The sequence below is a fragment of the Aedes albopictus genome, chromosome 1 (assembly GCF_035046485.1).
Source record: "Aedes albopictus strain Foshan chromosome 1, AalbF5, whole genome shotgun sequence".
NCBI classification, from domain to species: domain Eukaryota; kingdom Metazoa; phylum Arthropoda; class Insecta; order Diptera; family Culicidae; genus Aedes; species Aedes albopictus.
This window is the reverse complement of record NC_085136.1, coordinates 277,930,069-277,956,743: the sequence shown is the minus strand read 5'-3', so window position 1 is coordinate 277,956,743 and position 26,675 is coordinate 277,930,069. Positions and strand designations below refer to the sequence as shown.

General features: G+C 40.2%; 1 protein-coding gene and 3 non-coding genes across 4 annotated transcripts in view; 1 reads left to right on the top strand and 3 right to left on the bottom strand.

Moving 5' to 3' along the window:
* LOC109412587 (L-dopachrome tautomerase yellow-f2) overlaps positions 1-26,675 on the bottom strand; it is a 439,236-nt gene that overhangs the window by 182,351 nt on the left and 230,210 nt on the right. The gene's annotated exons all lie outside the window — the stretch shown is intronic.
* Positions 59-132, bottom strand: Trnai-aau (transfer RNA isoleucine (anticodon AAU)). The gene has a single exon. It is a non-coding gene; the product is annotated as a tRNA-Ile (tRNA).
* On the top strand, positions 1,761-1,831 carry Trnag-gcc (transfer RNA glycine (anticodon GCC)). The gene has a single exon. It is a non-coding gene; the product is annotated as a tRNA-Gly (tRNA).
* Positions 14,288-14,360, bottom strand: Trnak-cuu (transfer RNA lysine (anticodon CUU)). Its single transcript has one exon. It is a non-coding gene; the product is annotated as a tRNA-Lys (tRNA).

The window sequence follows — 26,675 nt, the reverse complement described above, 5'->3', positions numbered from 1 at the left end:
CGAATGAAGAGTGCTCGCGAGACGGACATTTTTTTCAAAAATAAAAAAAAAGAACTCATGGCTCCAGAGAGGATCGAACTCACGACCTTCGCGTTATTAGCACGACGCTCTAACCAACTGAGCTATGGAGCCGCCATGTCGTCACCGGCCTGCCAATTTTGCTCAAAATACCTACCGGACAACCTTAACCTTAGGTTGGCCGGTTCCGAAGCTTCCTACCAGGCGCTCATGATAGGTACGCAGTAAGCGAGCAACATCGGTATCGGTGTCGTCGGTGAGGTGCGCAACAAACACCATAACCTGTACGGTTGGTGGTGGTAACATACCCCGCTGCAGTGTTAGCCTGATGTTGAAGTAACGTCTTTACAGCTGTTCTTTGCGCTTTCAAGCTGTTTGCCGGTGGTGTGACGTTGCAAGGTTGCAACCCCTTCTAGTCGAAGACTTGGGGGCTGCTGGGGGAGGTGAGAAAGCTTTTGGTAAACCGCTCACTGTGTGTGTAGACTGCTACGCTGCTACCCTACTACTGCCACTACCCTCAACCACACATTTTCATCGTCTGGTACCGGTACGGACGGAGCCACATTTCATATGGTATGGATGGTGATGAGCCGTGGGTAGCTTACCATTCGCTGCATACTGTTGGCTCAGTGTTGAGTGTTGATTGTTGAGGATGAGGAGGTAGGTTAGGTAGCAGCGTAGCAGCTACATTATCAGGTGCATATTTTTCTGCAAATGCTTTTGTTGCGGTGGGTTGTGTGTTAGATTGCGCGAGCATTATTGGGTGGTGATGGGTGGTGATGGTGAACAACAATGACCAGAGGGAAGTATGGCACCCTATTCAGCTGCTTCCTGTTGTCAATGATTTCCGGTCTCTAAAGAGTGGGCGTGGGCGTCTTTTGTGAGTGCATTTACGATTGCCGCAGTGATATGCATTTAACGAACGAGATCAATCATTGCAATAGGGGGAGAACAGGGTAAAATGGTTCCACCATACTTTCTCAAACATAAAACATTCATTGATTACATAACCCAAGTAACCACAGTGCTGAAGCCTTATTGCATGCAGATATACGGTGTATTTAGTGCAATCATTACTTTACATGCAAACTTAAGGTTGATTTAAAGTGGAAGTGGGCAATTATAGAACCAAATCACGATTATACTGGTATAATCTTGAAGCAGTCGCATAATTGCCCATTTCCACTTTAAATCAACTTTAAGTTTGCATGTAAAGTAATGATTGCTCTAAGTACACCGTATATCTGCATGCAATAAGGCTTCAGCACCGTGGTTACTTGGGAAGTCTAAGGGTGGGATATACATAATTCAATAATAAATACATAATTTTATTTACTTCTTTTACTTTCCTTAGTGAACAATGTTTATGAATTTCCATAACTAATCAGTGCTTTAGATTGGTAATGATCACGGACGGGAATTATCACGGACGGGAATTTGCACCGGAAATGGTAAAAAACGAAAAATGCTATGGCATTGACATGGCCATGAAATTCAGTGACATTTCCCATCCTTGCATAAGACAATTTTTCTTATATTTTCGACCTTAAAATGTTTTGTATGAAATTCCATTTTTTTTTTTTTGAATGCTGCGTAAGATTTCTCAAACCCTTTTCCCCTCATAAACACTTACGTATGTGTAATAAATGGACGGCCGCGATTGACGGTGGTTAACGCTACGAAAAAAAATATACCGTAGGCTGCATATCCGAATTTTATGATGGTTTAACCGAAAGTATCAAGCATCGGTGGTTCAGTGGTAGAATGCTCGCCTGCCACGCGGGCGGCCCGGGTTCGATTCCCGGCCGATGCAACTATAATTTTTGTTTCAGCCATCTGTCTACTGATGGGAAATTGAGTGAAATGAGATGAGGAAATGCTGCAGCAGAGTAGAGCCACCACCACCTTTTCATAGAACCGATCGTGCTAGGGGGTGCTCCTATTGAGTTGTCCAAAAAATGTCTCACGAAACCTAATGCAAGCCCATCCATATACGTGAGAACAAAAGATGTTTACAAAGTTCTTACAGATAGATTAACACGGGAAATCTGAACACAAACCACTACCACACAGGAATTTGGATTGGTCAATTGATAAATGTATGTAGTGATCTACTTGGTACTTCTTCAATATGAGATTGCATATAGCCAAGTTTCTCGGCCAAGAGACTAGACTCAGGACTGTTCCTAGATCTCAAGACTATTTTAGGTTTTTCTTCAGAAAGTTTTCCAGGAGTTCATCCATCAACGCCTCTAGGAATTGCTTCAGGAGTTCTTCCAAGACTTCCTCCAGGAATTTGCCCAGAGGAATTTGTTTAGGAACTTCTGCAGTAACTGGAAGGAGAAACTGTTTAGGGGTGATACACAAATTATGTCACGCAAAAAATCGACCTTTTTCAACCCCCGCTCCCCCCTATGTCACTCTTTTTGTATGTGACCTCAATATTTTTTGTAAGGGTCTTCACGTTGTGGAACCCCCCCCCCCCCCTTTCCCCTATGGACGTGACGTAATTTGTGTACGACTCCTTAAGGAATTCCAGAAGAAGCCCACCACTCTTCTAATCCTTGAACTTGGTTCACCACAAACTTTGTTTCTTCAAACTTTGATCACTGACTTCGTTTTGTATTTAGAACTTTTCGTCTGGCTTGAACAATGTCTACCAGGCTTCAAGGTCCATAACCTCGGCCCTCGGTTATTGCCTTTTTGAAGTGCATCCTTCGTAATGGCTCCATTACTCCATCCCTTATGGCTGCCCATAACTGCATTGTCTTCGACCTCTGGCGGTGGGTTGTGGAAGCTCGGTGGGGGCATTTAAGGTGGTTTGCCTACTACTGTCCTAAATGTATGCGAAGAGGGAGACTACTGAGGGAAATACCTTACTCTAAGACGAAATCTACCTGCCATATACTTTTTCGAAAACAAAATACAAAATCACTTCAACACAACCAATAAACAAACCAAATAAACAAATCCAACCAAACACTTAAAGCCTATTGCAAGAGTTAATGGAAAAATCGCCAAGAAAACTTTTCAGGAAATTCCTGGCAAAATCCGCACGAGGAATTCTTCCTGGGACAATCTCTGAACAAGGAACTTCTGCTTGTAGGAGTTACTGAAGAAACTCTTTCCGAAAGAATTTCTGGAAGAAATCCCCCTCGAAAAATCTTCAAAGAGACTCGTCATGGAGGTATTTCATCCTTCTATTCCAAACTGTCTGTCCTTTAACAGTTCTAGTGTTAACTTGTGTTAATGAATACATACCAGTGGGAATTCTACCTGTAGGAAGCTCCACAGAAACTCCTTCTGGAAGAATCGCTGAAGATACTACTCCTGCATGAGCCCTAGAAGAAAGTCCTCCTGGAGGAATCCCTTAAGAGCTCCTCCATTATGAATACTAGAAGAAACATCAACTGGAGGAATCTCTGAAAGAACTCCACCTAGAGTAAGACATTGAGGAACTCCCCCCCGAAGGATTCTGCTTATAGAAAAATCTCTGAAAAGCTCCTCCTGGATGAATCCGAAGCGTTTCTCTAGGGATGCCTGAAAGAACTCCTTCTGAAAGAATCTCTGAAGAGCTCTTCCAGAATGAATCCCAAGAGAAACGGCTCCCGAAGCAATCCCTGCAAGAATCTCTAAAAAAATCAAAGATATTTCGAACACTTCACGGAAAAAAAATCCATTCCCCTCATCATGACTAAAAAATCATGTCCTTATGATGTCTGCCAAGCCCTAATATCATAGTTATGATTCATAATATCATGAATGAGTTGACCAGAATTAAAAACAAGCATTTTCATAAATTATATTCACGGTCGCTTCCTAGCGTTACACTTATCTGCCATATGTAATTATATAATTCGCGCGGTCGTCCAGCACAGGCATGTGGAAAAAGTTGAACCTGCTATTTTTGCAAAGTTTTTTATTTGGTTAGAGTAATAAATGTGCATATAGGGTATGTGTGCCATCAGTAATCTCACGCTCCCATATTCATCCTATTCGAAAACAAGCGATTACGGCACCGATTCATTCCGTTCTTTTTGTTTTCATGGGTGCTCACTTCTAACAAAAAGTACAAAAAATAAGAAACAAATCCTTTGTTTTTCATAGGATGAAAATGGGAGCCACATGCTTAATAGGAGAACCAATACCCTATCTGCTCCAGGAAGAGCAGCATTAAGTTATCCTGGAAAAATCCTCGAAGCAGCTCCTCCTAGAGAAATCTCTTCTTCTTATTTTTCTTTCATACTTCCTGTCATTGAGCAATTCTAATGTTAGTGGCACTGGCACCAACTATATGCATTGAAGAAATATCTGAAAAAGCTCTTCCTAGAAGAGTACAAGTGAAAACTCTATCTGTAAGAATCCACAAAGAAACTCCTTTTGGAGGAATCCCTGAAGAACTCCTCCTGAAAGAATCTCCTACTGGCGAATTCACTGAAAGAACTTTTACTAGAGTAAGCCATAAAGGAACTCCTTCCAAAGGAATTCCTAAAAGAGCTTCCCCTAGTAGAGAATCTCTGAAGAGCGCCTCCGGGATAAATCCTAGAAAAAACGCCTTCTGGAGGAACCCCTGAAAGAACTCCCGGTGGAGTAAGGCATGAAAGAATTTATCCTGGAGGAATCCCTGAAAGAACTTCTTCTAGAACTCCACCTATTGGAATCCTAGAAGAATCTCTGAAGAGCTCCTTCTGGATGAATCCTAGAGGAAACGCCTTCTGACGGAATCCCTGAAAGAACTTCTCCTGGAGTTAACCGTGAATGTACTCATCCTGGAGTAATATCTGAAATAACTTCTTCTAGAAGAATGTCTGAAGAACTCTTCGTGGAAGAATCTTAGATGAAGCTCCTTCTGGTGGAATCCCTGATAAAGCTCCTCTGGAGTAAGTCATGTAGGAACTTTTCCTGAAGGAATCCCTGGAAGAATCTCGGAAGAACTCCTACTGGATAAATTCTAGGAGAAACACCTCCTGGAGTAGGCTATGAAGGAACTCCTTCTGGAGGAGTCCTACAAGAACTCCTTCTGTTGGAATTAAAAAAAAAAAAACTCCTCCTGGAGGAAAATTTATGTTTGGAGGAATCCAAGAAGAAACTCGTCCTGGAGAAATCTCTCAAAGAACACCTTCTGGAGTTCGCAATGAAAGAACACACTCTTTGCAATAATTCTTTCTAGAAGTATCTTTGAAGAACTCCTCTGGGATGAATGCAAGATGAAACTCCTCTTTGAGGGATCTCTGAAAGAACTCTTGGAGTAAGCCATAAAAAAACTCCTCCTAGAGGAATTTCTGTTAATACCTTTTGAAGGAATCCCTGAAAGAATTTCTGAACAACTGCACCTGAGTGAATCCTTGCGTTTGTGCTGCGCTTTATCGTAAGCACTGCCAATACCTTGACAAGGGCCTGTTGGCGCCGTAGGAAATATGGGGTGTCGAATTTCATAAGAAATATAGTACATGATGGGGAGACACGCCAACTACTGGGAGGATAATCCTTTTTTTTTAATTTTAACTTAAGCTAATTCTTCACAAGGATAATCCCTTCTAAATAGGGACAAATACTTCCTGTACGGCAAAAACAAAGAGGACAAAACCACAATAGTGGTATCATGTCCCTAACACAGAAAAAAAATCACTAAAGGAAAACCTTCCTCCTACACGGAGACAAAGTTCGTTCATTTGAAACAAAAATATTCAAGTTTATTTGGTAAACTGATAAAAATTTTAAAACAAAAATTTTAATTTTCAAAGGTAGCACAATTACATATTGATTCCTCTCGTTTTGCCGTCGAGTACATAAAAAAATCACAAGTTTCAGCTGCAGGATCGAAGAAGATTTTATCCTGCAAAAAAGTCAAATCTCCCCAAGAGTTTCCGCGGAATCCCGTTGTTTTCGGAAGCGTATAAGATCTACATGATGCAGGCATTGAAATTGCCACGAGAGAGGTGAGACTTCCCAGCAAAGGGAAGAAATAATCAGTAAATTGAATGGAAAAACAAAGATTTCCGTAGGGCCGACCTGCCACGCAAAACAAAAAATTCTACATTTATTTCTAACATAACCTGTCAGAAATTAATAAAAAAATGCATGTTTGTTTCAAACATGAATTGCATTTGCTTCAAATCTGACGTTTGATTTTTTTTGAACTCAGAGCTGCTCACAAATCCTTCCCAACTAAGCTGAATCATATGGCCAAGTTTCAGGCAATTTGGCTGACAAAAACCCCCCATGACGAAGAGAACAAACCTGCCGATAATACCCATTGTCACCCTATATTGATATCCAACAAAAAAAAAGTACGCGTTTGAATTTGCTCAAAAAACATCACCGAATACCACCATTTATTATTTTGGACTATAGAGGTAATCACGTTCAAATGTATGCGTGCCTTTTTGTAGATGTAGTTGTGAAACTGCGAGGAAAATATTTGCACTCTTGCCCCGGACGTTAGTTTTATCATTATTTACCCGTTTTACCCAATTCGATTGGGTAATATTTGCATATGCAATCTGAATGAGCCTCTGCACGATTCTGGCGTACTGCTCACTCCCACAGAAAATTTGAAAACAGTTCGCACAGTAAAAGTCAAATGTGACTTTTACTGTGCGCGGTGTTTTCAAATTTTCTGTGGGAGTGAGCAGGACAGGGCAAATTCGTACAGAGGCAATGAGAGTCTAATGAAGGTGTGGAAGAGATACTTCGTGTGCGTAAGATCCGTGTCTGGTGCAAAACATGTCACTACTACAAGCAAAGCGAGCTCCCATAAGAACGCGTGTCAAACAGTGACGTCACTATTTGTGTTTACATTTTTCTTTGCTTACTAATACATAGCCATCTCTTCTTCTTCCTCACCTGTAATATACTCTCATTGGTACAGAGGCTCATACCCGATCAACCATTTCTTTAAAAATCTTTACATTTCTTTATAACGACCTTTAAAGACGTTCATACCGAAAATCGATAGCGATCGACATCGTTTCATAAAGAAATTTAAATAACAACCAAGTTACCTCGATATCGATTGATAAATATTTTTGACGACACATCGATATTAAAAATAGTGGGTTCTACTTTACCGACTGTGGTATCCGGTCACTTATTTTTTTTTATTGTGGATTTACTGGCTACTTGTATTCTACAATACCATTCGGCCGATCCGCCATCAGCCGAATTGTTTTTCTAAATTTTAACGACGAACATCCGTCCGTCACAACAATATTCACTAAACTGAAGCATCCTCATCTATCAAGCACGAGTCAATGTATCTGACGTTTAGGGTGCGTTACGGGCGTTAGCCCGTGAGCACGTTTATAAAATTCCATTCATGCACGCTCAGATAAACACATGCGTGTACGCTAAGAAAATGCAAAATACAAAATAAAACTAAGAATATATCGCTTCTTCTACTCTGACACCTCTGGGTACTACATCCGCCTTCCTCTCTACTCCTATGGCAAAAAAATCATCATCATCATTATCATCATCACACATCATCTGTTTGTCTGTGATCATCATCACACATCCCATGTATGTCCGTGATCATCATCACACATCCTCTGTTTGTCTGTGATCATCATCACATCCTCTGTTTGTCTGTGGTCATTATCATACATCCTCTGTTTGTCTGTGATCATCATCACAAATCCTCTGTCTGTGATCATCATCACACATCCACTGTTTGTGATCATTATCACACATCCTCTGTGTGCCTGTGATCATCATCACACATCCTCTGTTTGTCTGTGATCATGATCACATCCTCTGTTTGTCTGTGATCATCATCACACATAATCTGTCTGTGATCATCATCACACATCTGTTTGTCTATGATCATCATCACACATCCTCTGTTTGTCTGTGATCATCATCACACATCCTCTGTTTGTCTGTGATCATAATCACACATCCTCTGTTTGTCTGTGATCATCATCACATCCCCTGTTTGTCTGTGGTCATCATCGTACATCCTCTGTTTGTCTGTGATCATCATCACACATCCTCTGTTTGTCTATGATCATAATCACACATCATCTGTTTGTCTGTGATCCTATCACACATCCTCTGTTTGTCTGTGATCATCATCACACATCCTCTGTTTGTCTGTGATCATAATCACACATCCTCTGCTTGTCTGTGATCATCATCACACATCCACTGTTTGTCTGTGATCATCATCACAATCTCTGTTTATCTGTGGTCATCATCACACATCCTCTGTTTGTCTGTGATCATCATCACACATCCTGTGTTTGTCTGTGATCATCATCACACATCCTCTGTTTGTCTGTGATCCTTATCACACATCCTCTGTTTTTCTGTGATCATCATCACACATCCTCTGTTTGTCTGTGATCATAACCACACACCCACTGTTTGTCTGTGATCATCATCACATCCTCTGTTTGTCTGTGGTCATACTCATACATACTCTGTTTGTCTGTGATCAGCATCACACATCCTCTGTTTGTCTGTGATCATCATCACAAATCCTCTGTCTGTGATCATCATAACACATCTGTTTGTCTATGATCATCATCACACATCCTCTGTTTGTCTGTGGTCATCATCATACATCCTCTGTTTGACTGTGATCATCACACAAATCCTCTGTCTGTGATCATCATCACACATCTGTTTGTCTGTGATCATCATCACACATCCTCTGTTTGTCTGTGATCATCATCACACATCCTCTGTTTGTCTGTGATCCTTATCACACATCCTCTGTTTGTCTGTGATCATCATCACACATCCTCTGTTTGTCTGTGATCATAATCACACATCCTCTGTTTGTCTGTGATCATCATCACACATCCACTGTTTGTCTGTGATCATCATCACATCCTCTGTCTGTCTGTGATCATCATCACACATTCTCTGTTTCTCTGTGATCATCATCACACATCCTCTGTCTGTGATCATCATCACACATCCTCTGTTTGTCTGTGATCATAATTACACACCCTCTGTTTGTCTGTGGTCATCATCATACATCCTCTGTTTGTAATCATCATCACACATCCTGTATGTGATCATCATCACAATTCCTCTGTGATCATCATCACACATCTGTTTGTCTGTGATCATCATCACACATCCTCTGTTTGTCTGTGATCATCATCACACATCCTCTGTTTGTGATCATCATCACACATCCTCTGTTTGTCTGTGATCATCATCACACATCCTCTGTTTGTCTGTGATCATAATCACACATCCTCTGTTTGTCTGTGATCATCATCACAAATACTCTGTCTGTGATCATCATCACACATCCTCTGTTTGTCTGTGATCATCATCACACATCCTCTGTTTGTCTGTGATCATCATCACACATCCTCTGTCTGTGATCATCATCACACATCCTCTGTTTGTCTGTGATCATCATCACAAATACTCTGTCTGTGATCATCATCACACATCCTCTGTTTGTCTGTGATCATAATTACACATCCTCTGTTTGTCTGTGGTCATCATCATACATCCTCTGTAATCATCATCACACATCCTGTTTGTGATCATCATCACAATTCCTCTGTGATCATCATCACACATCTGTTTGTCTGTGATCATCATCACACATCCTCTGTTTGTCTGTGATCATCATCACACATCCTCTGTTTGTCTATGATCATCATCACACATCCTCTGTTTGTCTGTGATCATCATCACACATCCTCTGTTTGTTTGTGATCATCATCACACATCCTCTGTTTGTCTGTGATCATCATCACACATCCTCTGTTTGTCTGTGATCATAATCTCACATCCTCTGTTTGTCTGTGGTCATCATCACACATCCTCTGTCTGTAATCATCATCACACATCCTCTGTTTGTCTGTAATCATCATCACAATTCCTCTGTTTATCTGTGATCATAATCGCATATCCTCTGTTTGTCTGTGATCATCATCACAATTCCTCTGTCTGCGATCATCATCACACATCTGTTTGTCTGTGATCATCATCACACATCCTCTGTTTGTCTGTGATCATCATCACACATCCTCTGTTTGTCTGTGATCATCATCACATCCTCTGTTTGTCTGTGGTCATCATCATACATCCTCTGTTTGTCTGTGATCATCATCACACATCCTCTGTTTGTCTGTGATCATCATCACACTTCCTCTGTTTGCCTGTGATCATAATCACACATCCTCTGTTTGTCTGTGATCATCATCACACATCCTCTGTTTGTCTGTGATCCTTATCACATCCTGTGTTTGTGATTATTGCGAATCTTTTCTGAAATCCACATACCGGCCAACAACTAGTGCGCCGACAGCCCATGCGCCGGGCTGTGCGCCATACAAAATGTAAATAAACAAGTGTCAAAATGGTTCGCGCCAAGAGCTCTACCTCTCTTAGGGTTCGGTTCCATTTTTTGTCTAAAACATAGAACTTCCTTATGTCTGGAAATAATGTACAGCAAAGATATTATTGACGGTAACAACGCTTTTACTTTATTAAACCACTGATTAATAGTGATTTGGCTAGTGAAAAATTTGGCGCATAGACAATCGGCGCGCAAATTGTGCGCTGGTGTGCGGATTTGAGTTAATCGTCGCAAAGTGCCCAACACACATTATACCCTGGCGCGCAACCTAGAGGTCGAAGAGAAACTTGTCGAAATGCTAAAAATTCTCGAGAAGCTCAATATCATCACAAATTCTCTGCCTGTGATCATCATCACACATCCTCTGTATGTCTGTGATCACCATCACACATCCTTGTCTGTCTGTAATCATCATCACAATTCCTCTGTCTGTGATCATCATCACATATCTGTTTGTCTGTGTTCATCATCACACATCCTCTGTTTGTCTGTGATCCTTATCACATCCTGTGTTTGTCTGTGATTATCATCACAAATTCTCTGTCTGTGGTCATCATCACACATCCTCTGTCTGTGATCATCATCACACATTCTCTGTTTGTCTGTGATCACAATCACACATCCTCTGTTTGTCTGTGTTCATCATCACACATCCTCTGTCTGTCTGTGATCATCATCACACATCCTCTGTTTGTGATCATCATCACACATCCTCTGTTTGTCTGTGATCATCATCACACATCCTCTGTCTGTGATCATCACACATTCTCTGTTTGTCTGTGATCATCATCACACATTCTCTGTTTGTCTGTGATCATCATCACACATCCTCTGTTTGTGATCATCATCACACATCCTCTGTTTGTCTGTGATCATCATCACACATCCTCTGTTTGTGATCATCATCACACATTCTCTGTCTGTGATCATCATCACACATCCTTTGTTTGTGATCATCATCACACATTCTCTGTTTGTCTGTGATCATCATCACGCATCCTCTGTTTGTCTGTGATCATCATCGCACATCCTCTGTTTGTGATCATCATCACACATCCTCTGTTTGTCTGTGATCATCATCACACATCCTCTGTCTGTGATCATCACACATTCTCTGTTTGTCTGTGATCATTATCACACATCCTCTGTTTGTCTGTGATCATCATCACACATCCTCTGTTTGTGATCATCATCACACATCCTCTGTTTGTCTGTGATCATCATCACACATCCTCTGTTTGTGATCATCATCACACATTCTCTGTTTGTCTGGGATCATCATCACGCATCCTCTGTTTGTCTGTGATCATCATCACACATCCCGGCCTACTCCACTGCCCTTCCGTCAGGAAGTCTTACCGGGGGTATATTTTCTTTTTCACCTCCCGGCCTACTCCGCTGATTTTCCGTCAGGGAGTCTTACCGGGGGAATATTTTCTTTTTCACCTCCCGGCCTACTCCGCTGATTTTCCGTCAGGGAGTCTTACCGGGGGAATATTTTCTTTTTCACCTCCCGGCCTACTCCGCTGATTTTCCGTCAGGGAGTCTTACCGGGGGAATATTTTCTTTTGCAACTCCCGGCCTACTCCGCTGATTTTCCGTCAGGGAGTCTTACCGGGGGAATATTTTCTTTTTCAACTCCCGGCCTACTCCGCTGATTTTCCGTCAGGGAGTCTTACCGGGGGAATATTTTCTTTTTCAACTCCCGGCCTACTCCGCTGATTTTCCGTCAGGGAGTCTTACCGGGGGAATATTTTCTTTTTTTTTTTACGTCCCGGCCTACTCCGCTGATCTTCCGTCAGGGAGTCTTACCGGGGGAATCTGTTTCGTTTTCACAATAATACAAACCTTAGCACTTTACAAAACAGTGGGAGCGCTACGGCTCCAAACCGACTGCGCCATTGTGGTATCCGGTCACTTATTTTTTTTTATTGTGGATTTACTGGCTACTTGTATTCTACAATACCATTCGGCCGATCCGCCATCAGCCGAATTGTTTTTCTAAATTTTAACGACGAACATCCGTCCGTCACAACAATATTCACTAAACTGAAGCATCCTCATCTATCAAGCACGAGTCAATGTATCTGACGTTTAGGGTGCGTTACGGGCGTTAGCCCGTGAGCACGTTTATAAAATTCCATTCATGCACGCTCAGATAAACACATGCGTGTACGCTAAGAAAATGCAAAATACAAAATAAAACTAAGAATATATCGCTTCTTCTACTCTGACACCTCTGGGTACTACACCGACCTGTTATAATCAATCAAAAAAACTAAAAAAAAGCCACCTCACCCACCACCTAAAGTGTCTCGAGTATACCAAAGTGGCGAATCCTGGTCGTTTTGACAGGTCTCCTGCTCGATTGGAACTATGGGGATGACATTAAAGCGACTGTTCCAATTTTGACGTTTCTCCTCTTTGTTTTATCCAGACTCGTTACCACCACCCACTCTTCCTGTTCATGTTTATTATGGTTTTTTTTTGTAATCATTTCCTAAATTGGGAATTGAACTTACATTTATAGGAACTGGGAGATGTTATGTTGATATAGTTACTTACTGAGTCACACGGTATTACAATGATTATGGGTGGCCAAATGCATTCAAATACCCAACAAATTACTAGCCTTTAGCAGTTTCCGAAGCCACAACAGAATTATTAAAAAATGTATCCGGCTTTGACGAACTGAATAAACATCATATTGAGAAACCATAATTAATCAAATAAAACATAATTTATCAAATAAAGTTCGGATCTTTCACAGGGTTCCCGAACGGAGTGAGTTTTGCCGGTGAACGGAAATAATGCAACACGGCGGTGGCTTCCTACTGCCAATAAAATGTCCAGAATACCTACCAATATGTATTTCTGCTGATATTGCTGTCCCGGGGGAGCAATCCGGTGAGCTGTGGCCTAATCCGGACCTAGGAAGCATTTTCCAAGGAATTTTCGTGCTCGGAGAAATCCAAGGAGTAACCGTCTTGATTTATCCTTGGTTTCATTTTATTTTTTTCTAATTCGAGCAAAACCAAAACATTGCTCCTGTCATATGAGATATCAGAACACCTTTACTCAGCTTCACCCAACGATACCGAACAGAACGGTAAAGGAGTGTCGTGACTAATCTTTGTTCTTCGATATCAATATGCAAAGTTACGTTGATATCGGAAATTGAATATGTTCCGATAAATATTCACGAAGAAAACCAAAGTTCAAGCGACAACATGAAATTTAACGAAATTAAGTTACGTTTCGGTAAAGGTTTTTATCTTTTGACCGATAAAGGACATTTTTCAAGTTTCGTTATCGATCGATGAAGTTGTTTGAATATATATAAAGTAATAATCACTAAAGAATAGTCGACGTTATTCTTTATATTTTGGTAAAGAACTTTAACGAAATTTGTGAAATGGTTGACCGGGTAGCCTTTCAATCGGCGTGCACTTTTGTGTGAGGAAAAATTTGCGCTAGTGTTCGTGTGTTCAAATGCCACTTATCTCCATACGCGCCAACTTGTGACGTATACGACTATAGTTGGGGGGCGAGGCCTGTCGAAATCAATGAAATTCTAAAAATATTGACGCAGTTCATCTTATTTAGTCATATTCAAGAACTAGCACATTGAGCTAAAAAAGTTGAATATTGTCCAATTTTGGAGAGCTTCGCCCCCCCCCCAACTACGTCACAAGTTGGCGCCTATGCATATCTCTATAAATCACTATGGTCCACTGCACGAATTTATTCTGGCCTGCTTACTCTCACGCGAAATATGACGTTTGAGCGGTGTCGGCACCGCTCAAACGTCAAATTTCGCGTGAGAGTAAGCAGGCCAGCATAAATTCGTGCATAGACCATAGGGTACAGTGTATTATTATTTTTATTTTATCCTCTCATGCATGGTTTTGCAAAAACAGCACTAAAAAAAAATTACGCCCAACGTGGGGCTCGAACCCACGACCCTGAGATTAAGAGTCTCATGCTCTACCGACTGAGCTAGCCGGGCACTTGTAACAATGTGTGCTCAAAGGTATTTTTGTTCCAAGACTTCAACATCAAGTGTTACGGGATGTGAAGAGAGTAAACTAGTCGAGGCGGGAAAGTTCATTGAAGCTTTGATGGGATGAATGAAAAGCTCGCCGGTAGATTCTCACACTAAAAATCTACAACTTATTATTTCCTGATCAGAAATCGTTCAAATTGAAAAATGAAAGTGCGGTTCCAATGTACTTTATTATTACAAAAAAAAAACATTGATTTCATACAGCCTAAATTAAATAAATTCGGTTTTGTAATGATTTTTATGTGTTGTTTTTCGAATAGTAGTTATTACTATAAAAAAATATTTATGCAATTTTTCTGATGGAAACTTTTCTTATTTCTTGAGGTAGGGTATGTGTGCCATCAGTAATCTAACGCTCCCATGTTCATCCTATTCGAAAACAAGCGATTACGGGCATTACGGCACCGATTCATTCCATTCTTTTTGTTTTCATGGGTGCTCACTTCTAACAAAAAATTTCAAAAATAAGAAACAAAACAAACAGCGCTTCAATCCTTTGTTCTTCGTAGGATGAAATTGGGAGCCACATGCTTAATAAGGGAGCCAATACCCTAAATGAAAATCGTTCAAATATCTTAGACTGAATACTTCTATCAAAAATGACCAAAGACAAACGACAAAATCATTTTATTTTCAGATGTTAAATATTTGCTTAACAGTCTAACAAGATAACAGTCAGCTTATCCAGTTGGAATCACTTTTAAGTCCTGTAGGAAATTCTATTTTCAGTTTACAGCTTTTCCACTGTCTTTCGGAGAGCGACACATACATGTAAAGCTTTGAAGTTGCCCCAGATGTCTTGCAATGTTTTAGAGTGGTGAAGAGTATAGTGCTATAAATTCATCTGCGGAGAAGAAACTTTCCCGCTCAGCCGTTAACAAAATTAATTCACTGTGATAAAATAAACGCACTCTCACGCTAAAAAAGCGATTCGCACATCCAAAACGGCAAAATGCCTCTCAAAGCTAATATTGTCTATCCGGTTGGAATCAAGACCGACATTCAATCAAAAATTGCCATTTTCTTGGTCCACAAGTGTCGCAACTGTTTCGCATCTAGTGCGCTGTGTTGCTGACAACAACGGGAAGGATGCGCACTATTTTTGACATGCTTAAAAACGTCGCGAAAATGGCAATTTTTGATTGAATGTCGGTCTTGATTCCAACTGGATGGACAATAACAGTCAATATCATAATACGTATATATACCTATAGGTAGCACAAAATGCTCTCGACGGATATCCGTTCCGTTGACCATTTTTGGATGACTAAAGTTGTTGTAAATACTCCTCCCAAAAAGACGCAATTTGTAATTATAAACTATAGCTTTTTCCAATTTTTTTGACATTTTACAAGACTGCCCGGAACGAGTTAGGTACTCATCAGCATCGGGCACTATGAGGAGTGCGTTTATACATAGGGTATCGCGCCACTTGGGCGGTGGCTTCTATATTCGTCTGTTTTCCACTATAACTCAGTCAATTTTGAACCAATTGACTTGAAATGTTGTACACGGGTAAATACTATACCTATCTCACCATATTCCAAAAGTTGTGTCAATTGGTTCAAATTTGACCGAGTTATAGTGGAAAACAGACGAATATAGAAGCCACCGCCCAAGTGGCGCGATTCCCTATTAAAGCAATTTCCCTGCAGGCAGAAAGCAGTTTCGGATTTATTGCTAATAAATTCGACAGAAACCAGAAGAGAACCCACAATAAATGTATGTACGGCACGCGCCAGTCAGTGACTGGGTTCAATCGGGGAGACGTCATCGATTGAGTATACAATATGGGGATAATGCAGCACAGCTGATGTGGAATTTAAAGAGTAATAAAACGAAAGTAGACGCACATTAGCAACCAGGTTTGGTGCTAAAGATGTAGGAAGTAATAACATTGATAATTTCTATTCATTCTTTACTCATGGTGATCTATCTGAAGTTCTCACATTCTAAATGTTCGCCTTTATTATGAATACGATCTATAGATCACCCGGTGCCTACATTCTCCACGCCATGCAGGTGCTCATCGAAGTGCTGCTTCCGCTTTTCAATCTCTTCACGTCCGTCCATGATGAGGCTCCCAAATTTCTCCCTGCAGATTTCGGGTCGTAGGGTCTTGTACCAGTTTGGCAGGTGTACCTATTTTGGGCACTTGCCGCTATAACTAAGTAAATTTCAAACGGATTGATTTGAATTTTTGTATAGAGTTAAGCACGTACAGTACTAACCTATAGGTAAATCCAACCTATAGGTAAATCCAACGGAAGCTAACGATCCCTCCGCATCTGGTGGCAGGAATGAGAACCCTATGAAAAACGTGACTTCGCCAAAATTTGCCATGGCGCAGCATAGGCAAAGTGCACTTTTTGACGTAAACTACGTCTATGGGGAAGGTACGGTACTGTACCACGGCACCGGGTGTAAAATGAAAATCTAAATTTTGCGACCGTCACGAAATTATGAAAGATTTTGCACGCTAATAACTCAGCCATTTATTGACCGATTTTTAAAATTTTGCCATCAAACAATCGCAAAACTATGTCCCTTTCATGTCAAATAGAGAAAACTATTGATTTTCAACAGCAAACTATTGAAAATTGCGGAAAAGTGAACCTATGTTTTAATTTTATCCAGCCAATCACGAGCGAGCACATTTTTTGGGTTTTCGCGCTTGGTATATAAGTTATTGTCTTCTTCTCATCTTCCATCATTCTTCCGCGACACCTCGAGGGGAACGCATCGGAGGACTGCTAGCCAGTTTCTCCGCTTGCTTTTCCCTTCAGTATGCTTTGGCTAGCCGAGCGTGGTGGTCGTCGGCTGTTGCCACTTGCTTTACCAGTCGTCGTCGCGTCGCCGTGCGCGGTACCAGTGGGGCCGCCAAACTAGACCGGATCAGCTCTGCAAAAATTTTCTTCATTCTGGCTTCATCGGGCGTCCGGGCAGCGCAAGCCAACATCGGAATTAATACAATTATGGAACGCGCTTGCAGTAATACTGCAAGCAAATCAAAACAGCCCTTGAAAGGGCTACGAAAATGTCCCACGGGAGTGAATCGAATAATTTTCTCAGGAAGAAAGCCTCCTTCAGTATGTTCTGCCTAGGCATGCGCGGTGGTCATCGGCTGATGCTACACTGAAAGACGGCTTGCGGTTGAAATTACTATTCTGAGGGTCAACATAAATGCACAACGCCACTTGATTTGTGCAGACTGAGTTTCGTTTCAATTCAACAGATTAATGTTTTTAATTTTACCATGGACCCGATTTACAATTAAAAAAAGTTTCTGTTGGCAACCAGATTCGAACCAAGAATCTTGAGATCACCAGGCTCGCACGCTACCACTCGGCTATCAAACCGGTTGATATGAGAGGAAACAGAATGCATACAAGAAGCGTTTATGGGTTGATGATTATGTTTTGCCATAGTAAATTTGAAAACATTTTTGTGGTTGTCATAACCGCGAGCCGTCTTTCAGTGTAGTTGTCATGGCAACGCTGTGCGCGGTACCAGTGGGGCCGCCAACCAGTTCACACCGGATCGGATCTGCGAAAACTTTCTCCATCGGGCGTCCGGGCAGCACAAGCCAACATCGGAATCAACAAAATTATGGAACGCGCTTGCAGAAATACTGCAAGTAAATTAAAACACCCCTTGTAAGAGCTTCGAAAATGTCCCACGGGAGTGAACCGAATAATTTTCTCATGAGGAAAGCCAATCACTGTGAGCGCTGTGTGAAAATTGAACTGCGCTTTGTCGTAACATTGAGATATTCAATTCAAATGTGTGAAAACTGCGCTAGTTGATTGGCAATTGGAAAACATTTTCTTCAACTCAGATGATGAAGAAATTTTCATTTTGATGAAATGTATTACTCAGTGTTGCCATATTTCAATGTTTGCAAATCTTCGCAAAATTCTTAAATGTTCTTTACAATTTTGCCGAAAAATTTATAGATTTATAGAAATTATTTGTTAAACATCATAATCGTGCTGATCGATTTGCAAAAAATCAATGAGATAATTATTATTGGAAAGCATTTTGTGTGCACTGTGTGAAAATATGTATGGCATCACTAATTTACACCTCTCTTTCATCGAACCAATCACGTGCGAGAGGGGAATTTGAACCTCTTTGCCGTCCAGCCGTCTAGTATATAAGTTATTGTCTTCTTCTCATCTTCCATCATTCTTTCGTGACACCTCGAGGAGAACGCATCGGAGTACAGCTAGCTAGTTTCTCCGTTTGCTTTTCCCTTCAGTATGCTTTGGCAAGCCAAGCGCGATGGTTGTCGATGGTTGCGCTTTCGTGTGTTCCCTTCGCATCGTCGTCGTGCGCGGCGCTACTGAAGCCCCCACCAGCCGGTTCAAACTGATGCACGGCAAAACTGATACGACACGGTGGCCTTGCTGCCCGACGACGTTTTGCACAGCATCGTCACGCAAAGCTAACGCTGCCGATCTGGATTTGGTTGTTATAGTTACCGAATTTCACCTCATGTACGCAATAATTGAACAATTATTGTTCAGCATATAGATTCAAACAGCCCTTCTAAGGGCTTTGAAAATGTTTTCCACAAGAGAGAACCGAATAATTTTTCAAGAAAGACGTCGGGACACAGACTTCTACGCATCTTTCATCATTCATTCACACATCGAGGAAGACGCATCGGAAGACTGCTAGCCAGTTTCTCCGTTTGCTTCTCCCTTCAGTATGCTTTGGCTAGCCGGGCGCGGTGGTCGTCGCTAGTCGTCTTTGCATCGTTGTGCGCGGTACCAGTGGGGCTGCTAACCAGTTCACACCGGATCAGATCTCTGGTGCGGCAGGAGCCAAAACTTTCTTCATTCTGGCTTCAAAGGGCGTCCGGGCAGCTTTGCTGAAGCCAACAAAATTACACCGCTGAATAGCGCTTGCAGTAAAACAGTCCTTGTAAGGGCTACGAAAATGTCCCACGGGGGTGAAAGAATAATTTTCTAAGGACGAAAGCCCGGGACACAAGTGTCAATCACTATGAGCGCTGTGTGAAAATTGAATAGTGCTCCGTCGCAACCATGACATATTCAATAAAAATTTGTTTAAACTGTGCTAGTTGATTGGCAATTTCGAAAACATTTTCTTCTTCTCACATGATGAAGAAAATTTCACTTTGATGAATGTATTACTCAGTGTTGCCATATTTCAATGTGTGCAAGTCTTCGCAAAATTCGTAAATCTCTACAATTTTGCCTAAAAATTTGCATGATTTATCGAAATTATGCAAATGTTCAATCGAAAGCATTTGGTGTGCGTTGTGAAAGTGTCGAAACCACCGAGAATTTAAAATCAACTGCATCAAAGGCGCGGCGCGGAAATTTAACCATGTTTTGTCGCATAGGAGCTCAATTTTCTGTAAAATTGATTCGAACAGTTCTTTAAAGGGCCAACAATTTTCTGAAAGATGGTATGGTGAGTTTTCCGAGAAAGTTGCTACCGCCAAGAATTTGAAACCAACTACATCAAAAGCATTTTGTGGAAATCAATCCGCATCTTGTCGCAGAAAAGCAACATTTCTCTAGTGCGAAAATTGCACTATTGCATTCCTTTTCATCATAACAAGTGTTTGAAAATTGAGACTATCAAACCAATTATTCTTACAAAGCCTATCATCGTCGCTGTTCTGACACTTGTTGGCAGAACAACGAAATTATTGATGACACGTGCAATATTTTTAACAAATTCTGGTTCAAACAACCCTTTTGAGGGCTTTATCAGCAGTTTTCAGAAAGAGTAAACGGCAGATTTTCTGACAAAGTGACGCTGGTGATCACATAAGTGTCAAATCCGCCGAATTTTGCAACCTCCTACTCCTAAATTAAATGCAACAGCTTGTCTTATCACCTGGCCGTGTCACCGAATCTGGCGAGTACGCTTCCTTCTTGCGTGTACAGTGTATAGTTATAAAGGAATTTCTTGAGGCTTTGTTTATGCTTCAAACTTTGTAATAAATATTTCCAACACAAATCCCCAGAATCCACCAGAATCTTGTAGAATTTACCTTGTTAAAATTAACGATTTCCAAACCATTAGCCACTACAAATTCTATTATTGATCCAAAGAAATTGCATAGTAGTCCTTTGTCGTTCATAACAAACTGTTTTACGTAGTTTACGTCATGCGGTTGTGTCTTGTACACACCCCTCCGATTTTTTCACTTTTTCGTATCGAATTCCGCATCGTAGAGAAACAAACGAGCACTTTTTGAAAAAAAAAATTCTCTTTCAGTTGCGCTTAGATCCGGTAGGTACTTACGAACAATTTATGTGATTAATTTGAGGAACTCTTGCTATGCTCCGGAGGCATCTTCCGGATTTTTTGATAGCTGGCCAATCCGATGTCTGTCGGCTTGGGCATCAAGAATGATGATCATGGAAGCCATTGCAAATGGAAAATAGCAACTTCTAGAGCAAAAATTGAGTAAAATTTGACGACAAAAAAATGACTTTTTTTTATGTAAACAAATGATTTTCTCCTTATCTCACCAAGCGCCTCTACAATTGGGGGTCATCTGGGTGAGCCACGGGTGAAAACACTCAACTACAGAAAATTGAATGGAAATTTAGCCCTGTCAGCTCTCGCTTTCAGCACGCTGCGTGCAAGTGTGAGTACCTATTTCATTTCGCTCCCATGTTGCTGATCGGAAAACAACAATGCCAGGAAAATCAAAACGGAGAAAATGAAAAAAGCAACATATCGCTATCAAAAAGGCCTGTCGAAAAATTGCAGCACTGATCATAACACGTGGTCGACGGCTACCTCGGCGGCTACTGTTTTGTATCGGTTCCACAGTGCACGTTTTACTCGGTCATCTCATTATGAACATGCCTTCTTAGGGACAAACATCTTGGAGTGCCTGTTCTGCATTCAAGCAAAGAATAAAAATAGAAAGAATGTCCTCTCTTGCCTTTTCCTATGTAAGCGTCAAGCGACAAGACAAGTGGCGCTCTCTAAGGGTATCAAGGTGGAAGCTATCTGTAACAGTGTTCGTGATTTATCATAAGAAAAGCTGGTGTGCGTATGTTTTAATATCCACATACAATCAGTAACGCACACTACCGCATGAAGGTTGAACTTTCATCCGCAGATAGCGCTGCGGTAGTGTCCCCCGGAGCATCAGCGGAGTGGGCATTCTTGATATTCTTATTCTTTGATTCAAGCCTAACTTTACCAAACACCGTATCTAACATAATTCACGAACGGAGAAAAACAAAGGGGAAGTTCACTGTTCTCATAGCAACTCATACATTGAGCATTTTAGGAACGTGAACAATCCGGGCATTTTCTTACAAATCATCCCCAGAGGTGAGTGATACAAGTAGTCTTGAACGAGATTCAGCGCCTCATGTGAAAAATTCGTTTTTGTTTACATATGTTAACATATGTTACATACGGTGTTTGGTAAAGTTAGGCTTGCATTGCGTCAGAGTTCCAAAAGTTCAGGTCTCTGGAAGTAGGTGTGGTAAGGGATATGAACTATCAAATATTAACTGAATTTACAGATTAGGTCCATTCAATTTGTTTGGCTTGCTTTGCCAGCATCCTGTCAATGAACATTGAATTTGTGTAGACATTTCAATCGAACGACGCCAACTGTCATTCGCTTGAAAAAGAGAAGAGAGAATGCGTGTGAAGAGCGGAAGAGCCTCCGACGCCGGTCGGGTGCTGGATGCGGCATCCAACTATGCCGCGATCGGTGAACGAAAGAAAATCGAGATGAGTCGTCATTTACTCAGTTAATCGGATATCGCAGAGCGCAACGGACGTGTTGGTTCACGACAGTTGCCACACTGAGAGGAAACAGTATTGCATCCCTTACCACAGTAGGGTTCCAGTGAGGAGCATCCATTAAGTACGTCACGGTCCTAGGTAAACATGTTGGTTTCCATGAAGAGGCATGTTTGCCAGAAAAATATCGCTCGACAAAGCGTTCTAATCATTTCAGAAGAAAGAAGTCAAGTTGGTAGGTCTGATCTTCATACGATGAACTATCCACTCCCGGAACAATCTTGACAGTCTATTCCCGCCAAGATTCGGGAATAGCAAGGCTGCATGCAAGCAGTTTTATCGAAACATGTAAAGTATTCACATTTTGGAGATTTAACAAAAAAAAAAAAAAAATAGCAATGCGATTCAACCAATATGTATCAGGTTCAATATCCACACATCCGGGGAAGTGTGTACTGAATAAACATTCGAGAAAATCATCATCAGAGGAAGATAATTTCCGCTCGAGGCATGACACGCGAGGTTGTGATTTCGATGGAAGAAAGGGAAAATAAAGATGGCCTTTCTCCTGCAGATAAGACCAATCGAAATGTTTGCTTAAATAGGAATGAAACGAGTTGGTGGGGGTGGTTAAGTGATTCTAATTTGTAGCATACTGATTTTTTTACTATTTGTAAGGTTATTTTGATTGATATGTAAATTTTATCAGAAAAACGTAATTTTGCAAAAAAAGAGTACAATTGGGCCCATTTTACTAAAAAGAATAGTACGCCCATTTTTTTTTGCTGAAAAAGAGTACATGTACTCTTAAAAGAGTACGTATGGTAACCCTAAGCTCGAGCATCTCCCACAACAGCCAATTTCGTGCTGAACAATAGAAAAACACATTGATCTGCTAATTCCCATTACTATTTTTCATTAGGCAGTGGCATTTCAACTAAGAATGTTCTAAACTCTTCAGAAACTTGTAAACTAAATTTGGAATTTTTCATCACCCAAGAGTAAACAAAACAACCACTAGCGCAGTCTGTCGGCCAACACTGGAAGCTTTCCCCCGTTTACTAGTTCAAATTTAGATTACTAATGGTTCAACTTAAGATAACATTCTCCAAGAAGGAATTACTTAAATTTGATAATTTAATGACAAATAATGCGGAATATTATTCGGTTGGTCAACTCTACGATAAATAAGCTTTCATTTGACGTGTACACATATTGCGTGTGATACAATGCATGTGCTGTACGAGTGCACCTAAAATGTACTTTCTTTGGGAGGAAATGGGTGAAATCACAGTGATTTTTCAATTGCCTGTTTTCCATGACAAAAACGCTTTTTTCAATGCTTTTAAAGTTCATGTTATCAGGTTATATTACGGAAAGCTGTTTAACATCTTTTTCGGGACAATATTTGCTTAAATAGTTCGTCGTTTTAATGAATTTCGAAATGGTTCAAATTAAGATTACAATTTGACTAGTTCAAAGTTTGATTTCTTACCCTAATGCGAAATCATGCGTCGCGTCGTTTAGGCTAAGGCCGGGGTGGCCTCTGCTAGCCGTCTCCATTCCACTCGATCCACAGCTGTTTATCTCCAGTTTTGCACTCTGCGAAGAGACCGCAGATCGTCCTCCACCCGATCGACCCATCTAGCTCGCTGCGCTCCGCGTCTTCTTGTGCCAGTCGGATGACTGTCGAGAACCATTTTAGTCGGGTTGCTATCCGACATCCTGATGACGTGACCCAACCACCTCCACCTCCCGATTTTCGCGGTGTGGACGATGGTTGGTTCTCTCAGCACCTGATGCAGCTCGTGGTTCATTCGCCTTCTCCAAGTCTTCCATCTGCACTGAACCGTGGTACGCAACACCTTCCGTTCGAAAACTTCAAGGGCGCGTTGGTCCTCTGCACGTAGATTCCATGTTTCGAGACCATAGAGGACGACCGGTCTAATCAGCGTTTTGTACATAGATAGTTAACTTCGTGTTACGGCGAACTTTATTCGATCGTAGAGTTCTGCGAAGTCCAAAGCACAGACAAACAGACGTACCATTTGCGAAATTTCTGAAGCAATCGCTGGACGAATTTTTGAAGGAATCCCTGGAGGAGTTCCTGCGGGTATTTTTTAAAATTTGGAATATCATAAGTAAATCATGCAATATGCTTTGAAAGAATTCTTTGTGGAACTTGTAGAATCTTTGAGGGATTTTTTAGCCGAATTCTCGAACAAATTTCCAAAATATTTTTTTTGAGAAACATTTTGTAGAAAAATTTCTGTAGAATTTTTTGGTAGATTTTCTAGAGAAATCTCCAATAGATTCTCCAAACGAATTTCTAAAGAAATTTCTGAATAAATTCTGAAGTAAATAAATCCTGAACGAGTTTTCTCAAACAATCTCTGAAATGATTTGTTAAAAATCATGGAAGATTTGGCGAAGCAATTCATGCCAGATTTCATAAACGAATTCTTTGTGACACTTCTGGAGGATGTACATGGAAGATTTTATTAAATAGTCATCATTTGATTTGGGAAGTTTTCTTCGGAGATCGTCGTAATAAAGTTGAAAACTCTGGGTTCATTTACTTTGATTTCACACCGCAGAATTGCAAGAAAAAGCGATCGGGCAGATAGTGGTACAAACCTACACTACTCGTACAGAAAGATCGTTCGGCATACACAACACATCCAAAAACCACGCTCTATTAAGTGCTTGTCACGAATCGCTTAACTTCCGAAGGATAGTTGGAGGAATTTCTGAAGCAATTCATAAAGAAATTCCAGTGTTAATCCTCGGAGGCATTTTCAAAGAAATCCCCGAATGACTTAATTTTTTGGACTTTTTAGGCAAATAACGTTATTGTGTATGTTCATGTTCAAATAGACAAAGATTTCGATCGTAACAAGCAAGCAAGATAGTGATTAATTTGTTTTTTTTAGCGAGAATTACTCATATCTGCCAAAAATTTTGAGCCTTTGATCGAAAACGCAGTTTTAATGCCAGTTTTTATGTAAATTAAAAAAAAACTTCGATTTTGTGTAAAATTCGATTTTATAGACATTTCTAATATTGAAATGTCCAATAAATCAAGGTACAGTGGTAGAAATTCGTTAAGCCGATGCATATTTTTTTTTCTATTTTTGTCGCAACTGTAATATTTTTATGTTTTTTTTTTAATTTTTGGAGGATCTTCTAGGTAATTTGCATTAGTCAACGGGATGAAACAATATATTATTTTTTGTCTGGCCGTAAAGTACAAGAAAAATAGAAAATTTGCCTAGACATTCATTTAGCCGAATTGTATATTTTTTAGAATTCCTTAAAAAAAACCATCATATTTCGCAAAATATTCAAAACAATATTTTTTTATGGTGACCTGCATTATAGATCGACTTGTAAATCATGAATTAGATCGTTTTCGGAAGTGTTGCCATATTAATTTTACATGCATCTCATATAAATATGATATAATTTTGAAACTTTTTCCAAATTGAGATTTGTTGTAGTTATTTTCATCGGAAGTGTTTCAAAAGATTCTAATAAAAGTATCATGACGAGTGCAGGTTGAAAATCTACGAATAATGAAGTTTTAAACAGAAAAATAAAAACAAAATTATTGTTTTGATGAAATATGATAGTATCACTAGCATAAATCACAGCGTTTACTACTATTACGTCTGCAAATAGCTCCCAATATCTTCTGGACTGTATGCTGGCTGAAACATACATACATTGGACGCCTCGCATTTTAAGAAATGGCACCCAAAGTATTCAAATTTCTAGCATGCACTAGTTGTTTCATAATATAGACGTTCTTTTCATTTAAATCATATTTAAAGTCAATGTGGTTTAAATCTAAGACGCATTTATAATGTATTTCTTCAGCTTGAATGAAATGAGCCAATGTTTTGTTTAAACATCAGCTTTAAAATAAACAGGGTCAAAAGTTCCAACTCTTCTTGCAGCTATTTCGCTTGGCAGTCTTCTAATTCGTTTAGTAATGCCTAGCATCATTCAGTTATACTTCAGAGGCATTAGGATACGTCTTTATTTCTACACAGAATTTTTTATTTTAGCTTTTATCAATTCCATTTTGATGTTTAACCAACCGAAAACCTATATACTTAATTTTCTCACGACATTTTATGCAATAACCCTTTCGGGACGGAGCGCAAAAAAGTGAAATCTCCATACAAATTACTCAATTTCGGCTCTCCAGAACTCTTAGGTTTTCCACAAAACAACAATTATTTTCCCTCATTTGAAAGAACCACTCTTTGTCTTTCGATTTCTAGCTGTGACTAACTAGATAAAAAAGAATTTAAAAATATGCGACAGATAAAACTTTTTCATGTTTTACGGGTTTTGTCCAATTTTTGTTTAACTTGTCGTGGTAAATCTCAGAGACAACGTAAACAAAAGTTTGTTTGCACACTACAAGTATAAGTAATGACTCAATTACTGAAACAATTTACATCACATAAAACAAAGATTAAACAGATG